The sequence below is a fragment of the Rhagoletis zephyria genome, unplaced genomic scaffold, assembly GCF_001687245.7.
Source record: "Rhagoletis zephyria isolate East Lansing unplaced genomic scaffold, Rhagoletis_zephyria_1.1 Rzeph_scaffold_01789, whole genome shotgun sequence".
Lineage (NCBI taxonomy): Eukaryota > Metazoa > Arthropoda > Insecta > Diptera > Tephritidae > Rhagoletis > Rhagoletis zephyria.
The window spans coordinates 101257-106584 of record NW_016158873.1 but is presented as its reverse complement, the minus strand read 5'-3'; the positions used below and the strand labels follow the sequence as shown (position 1 = coordinate 106584).

The window sequence follows — 5328 nt, the reverse complement described above, 5'->3', positions numbered from 1 at the left end:
TGCCAAGTGAATTCATTGATGTACCTTAACTACTCCCCCTTTAAAATCTAAAACGCTCCGGTTTCAGCTGTTTAAAATTTTGTTTGAATAACGTAACTTAAATATAACCTTAAACATGCATTTTAACAGATATTCAAGATAACTTAATGTTTTTAGATAATTAGGAATAAAGAAAATGTAAATAATCAAAACTGATATCTCGCGAAATACTCATATTAAATATTTTTTAAAACAAGTTCACACATTAGACTTTATTTATTTATTTATTTATTCAATCAAATGGAATACAAATCCTTACTGACTAAAGCAAAGGATCATAAATACTACCTAAAGTAATTTAGCAGGACACGACGTACTGTTTCAAATGAGACTGATGGATCATATTCTGAAAGATCATTTAACTCGGAGAGGGTTCTAAAGAAAGGCGAGAATTTCATCCCAAATAAAATAATGAAGCACGCCGCAAGTTATGAGACGGAACATTTAAAGATAACTTCTCCAAAAGCGTAGAGCAATCGACAGAGCCCTCCACTATTTTAGCCACAAAAGAGGCAGCGAGGAATGAGCGCCTACTATTTAACGAGTTTAAGCCAAGGAGTTGGCAACGAGATGATACGGGGGTACAAGCTCCGAAAACCTCAGGGAACGCAAGGCAAATTTTATAAAAACTTTTTGGATCCTTTCAATCCTGTTTGAATAGACGGACTGATAGGGTCGCCAAATGAAGGACGCGTATTCTAACCTAAATCTCACCAATGAAACATACAGAAGCTTAAGGGTATAGGGATCCCTAAATGACCGACTATTACGCTGAACAAAAGCAAGCATAGCATAAGCTTTGGAAATAACGTAATTAATATGAGTTGAGAAGGTTAGTTTTGAGTCAAAGTATACTCCTAAATCTTTAACCTCAACGACAGTTCTAAGATCATAACCACCAATATTATACTTGGTTTGAACAGGAAGCAGCTTTCTGGTGTAAGTAGAATATGAGCACTTACTGACGTTCAGAGATAAACAATTAAGAGAGCACCATGAGTGTAGTCTATCGAGCTCGGATTGCAACAATATGGCGTCTTGTGAGTTTTTTATCACTGAGTAAACCTTGAGGTCATCAGCATATAATAAATACTTAGACGACAGAAGACCCAACATCGTTTATGAATAGGACAAATAAGAGAGGACCCAAGATACTACCTTGAGGGACACCCGAAGTGGCAACAAAATGATTGGTAAGTTTATTATCGATGGCAACTGTACAACACCTGTTGGAAAGGTAGGAACGAATCCATTCAAGGAAAGTATTGATCAAAACCTTGTGCGAAACTCGTATCAAACGCCTTTGAAAAGTCCTTGTATACTGCGTCAACTTGGAGACCCGTCTGCAACGCAGCAACACAATCCTCCATGAAAATAGCAAGGTTAGTAACAGTTGACCTGCCACTTACAAAGCCGTGCTGATAAGGGCTGATCAAACTTTTAACTACAAAATTAAGCCTCTGTTTCACAACCGACTCAAAAACTTTTGGAACAGTAGCCAACTTTGATATAGGCCTATAGTTCGAAACATCATTCTTATTGCCACTTTTATAAATTGGCGTAATATAAGCTTTTTTCCACTCATCAATAAATCCCTAAATCGTTGTACAAATAGCTAAAGATGTCCCCTCCTTTTATCCAACGATTTTAAACTAATCAGCAATGAGCAATCACTATAGGAAGGAAGCGGGTCAGAGAAACGCAAGGAGCGTAAAGCGTCTTTAAGGAACACCTTTTGAACGCGCTCGATCCTGTCAATCTTAATTTGATGGGACGGTCGCCAGATAAAAGCAGCATACTCCAGATGGGAGCCCACGAACGAGGTATATAACCGGTTTAAAGTATTTGGATTAGAGAACTCAGCACTATTCCTCCTGACGAAGCCAAGCATTGCATATGATTTAGAAATTATGAAATCGATGTGGCTATTAAATGGTGTCAAATATAACACCAAGGTCCTTAATTTCTCTGATAAGCTGCAGCGTGCTGCCTGAGAAACGATACGACGTAACAAACACATTTGGGGACTTAGAGAAAGTAACATGAAAACATGTATTGACATTAAGGGAAAGGCGCGATTGAAGGTCACAAGTGGGCAGGTTGTCAAGCTCTGATTAAAGTTTGAGCATGTCGGCAGTGCTCATATTCGAGAATATTTGCAAATCGTCGGTGTATAACAGAAAATTTGAAAAAGAGAAGCATTAACTAATGTCATTTATAAACAAAACAAAAAGCATTGACCCGAGAATACTACTTTGTGGCACTCCCGAGGTTGCACCGAAGATATCAGACGAAAAATGGTCTACCGTAACAACGCATCGCCTGCAACACAAAGACGAATTAAGCCAGTTTAAAAAGACAGAATGGAGACTTAAGCAGGGATCACACGATTTGTACATTTGCACAGTTACAGAAAGGTGTTCTTTCATATTTTGTTATAGTGCTGAACTCATTCTGGATACAAATTTCTAGACAACACCACTATGTGACTGCCGAATATGCAAATGTACAAACCGTATGATCCCTGCTTTAGGCGTTCGAGTTTCGCGACTAAAAATCTATGCGGCACCTGTGTAGATACAATCCACCTGAGATGCATTAGAAAAAGCCGAAATACAATATAAGGCTATTGACCGATAAACAGTGTTAATAAAAGTGCGGATACTCCATCAATCTCAGTTCTTGCGAAAGTCTTCGGATCAACAACACCTTTCGCTACATCATCTTATGAGAGGTATAGGGAACCNTTAATAAAAGTGCGGATACTCCATCAATCTCAGTTCTTGCGAAAGTCTTTGGATCAACAACACCTTTCGCTACATCATCTTATGAGAGGTATAGGGAACCAAAGCCAAATGAGGAACTAACACCGGATGCATTCCCAATATCAAGATTTGTGTCTAAATCACTGGATATGAAGAAGTCAGCCAACAGATTAGCCACATCAGCGGGAGTATCCGCTAGTATTGAGGAAAACTGAAGATGGAATAGTAGAGCATGATTTTTTCGATGTAACACAATTCCAGAAGGCTTTGGGGTTAGATTTAATATTAAGTTCAAAATTAAGGACATAATTTTTGTGGAGAAACTTATCAAGGCAGTTAAACTCTTTTTAAAAACGCTTTCTGTACATTGTGTAGTATCTCGGACTATTGGTTGATTTGTACTTGTTGTAATATTTATTTCGCTCGCTGATTTTTGAGCTTCTTTAATCGAGAATGGTACTTTTGACGGTGGAATGTTGGCAGAACAAATGTCAACCAAATTGTCTTGAAGGTGTTAAAGCAGTTGTCGGCATCCAAGTCGTCGAGCAAGTCGGACCAAATCTGCGAACAAATTGTTAATGCCTTAAAAGATTAGTACCTATAGTGATCGGTGCGAAATGACAAAATTCCATCTTAAGAATGAGCGCAACATGATGCAGACCTGCTGCTGTAATTGGGAAAGACATTTGGTAATGCTGTAATTTACCCCATCGCAAATGAAAATTAAATCTAAAATTCTATCGAGCTCGTATACAAAATTATCAATTTGCGATAGGTTAAGACTAAGTAAATTATCAATAAGATAAGATTTATGAAAGGAAGATAGATTATTAGGAGTAACCCCATTGGTAGTGTAACTATTTGACCATTTGACTATTTTTTTAACTAAGTTTAAAATGCCGAATACACAACTAAATTGTCCCCTATCGTATTGTGAACAAAATATGTAATGTTGTCAGCATGTGCCCAATAGAGTGGTCCATGAAATCTTTTTTTTTAATATTACTCAGTGCAAATTTGTGTTCCGTTTGCTAAAAAATTGAAGTACATAACTTAAAAAAAAAAATAAAATTTAGAGGCCGCTCAAATCCATTTTTGTTTTGCTTAAAATTACTCTTCCTTCAATCCGTGCGCACGCGAAATTCCTCTGGAAATCTAAGTTTTGTAAGATCTTATAATATGCTTTCGAGGCCGCTGAATACACTAGAAGAGTTATTTTTTCGATCCAGCTCTTACCTTTTTAGATAATACGAATAAATAATACAAAAAAATCAGACAAAACCCGAAATTGAAATTGAAAATATGATTATTTCTTAGAAAAAATTTATTTAATTTTACGTTAATGATGATATGTATAGCCATAACCTTAGCGAACAAAAAGAGTCATCGCAGAGGATTTTACGTTCATTACTTCTCGAGATATTGGCAAATTATTGAACCTGAATCTAGATGCGTGGCTGATGCCTGTATTTAAAAAACGTACCGCTTTAAATTTTCACTGAGTGTGCTGAACTAGTTTTTTTCGCTACGTCTTAAAAAAAATTTGATAAGGAAATGTGGTGATTTCCGAAATAGCTATCACTTCTACAATTTTTTCAAATTATTGTTGCTTTTCCACAATAGTTTTTCATTAAAAACGGCCTCAAGCTCAATAAAAATTGTTGAATATAATTGTTATAAGGCCATAAATAACAAAAACAAATAACTTAACGACGAGCACTCCTAAAAGTTAAACATTCTAAAAATACAATAAAAAAACCAACAAACCCAACAACCACATGATTAAGTTTAAATAGCACTGAAATAGCTGCGCTTGATTGCAGTTGGCTCACATGAGAAACAGTGGAAAAATTAACAACAGTTTATAAGGCGAACTTATCACAGTGCGTAGGCAAATGGCTTAGTCAGCTGGGGTCGTCGGTTCGAATCCCGCTGAAGAAATTTGATGAGGAAATGTGGTGATTTCCGAAATAGCTATCACTCCTACCATTTTTTCGAATTGTAGCTTTTCCACAATAGTTTTTCATTAAAAACTACCTCAAGCTCAATAAAAATTGTTGAATACAACTGTTATAAGGCCATAAATAACAAAAACAAATAACTTAACGACGAGCACACCTAAAAGTTAAACATTCTAAAAATAGAATTATTAACAAAAACCAACCACCACATGATCAATTTTAAATAACACTGGAATAGCTGCGCTTGATTGTAGTTGGCTCACATGGAAAAAGTGGAAAAAGCAACAACAGTTTATAAGGCGGACTTAGCACAGTGCGTAGGCAACTGGCTGTGTCAGCTGGGGTCGTTGGTTCGAGTCCCAGTGAAGAAGCCTGATGAGGAAATGTGGTGGTTTCCGAAATAGCTATCACTTCTACAATTTTTTCAAATTGTTGCTTGTCCACAATAGTTTTTCATCAAAAGCGGCCTCAAACTCAATAAAAATTGTTGAATATAATTGTTATAAGGCCATAAATAACAAAAACAAATAACTTAAGGACGAGCACACCTAAAAGTTAAACAT

General features: G+C 36.4%; 1 long non-coding RNA gene across 1 annotated transcript in view; it reads left to right on the top strand.

Moving 5' to 3' along the window:
* The first annotated feature begins 2884 nt into the window (after window positions 1–2884).
* Window positions 2885–5328, top strand: part of LOC108365157 (uncharacterized) — a 62585-nt gene continuing 60141 nt past the window's right edge. Inside the window, exon 1 of the long non-coding RNA XR_001847888.1 lies at window positions 2885–2937. This is a non-coding gene — a long non-coding RNA (uncharacterized LOC108365157). The remainder of the gene's footprint in view (window positions 2938–5328) is intronic.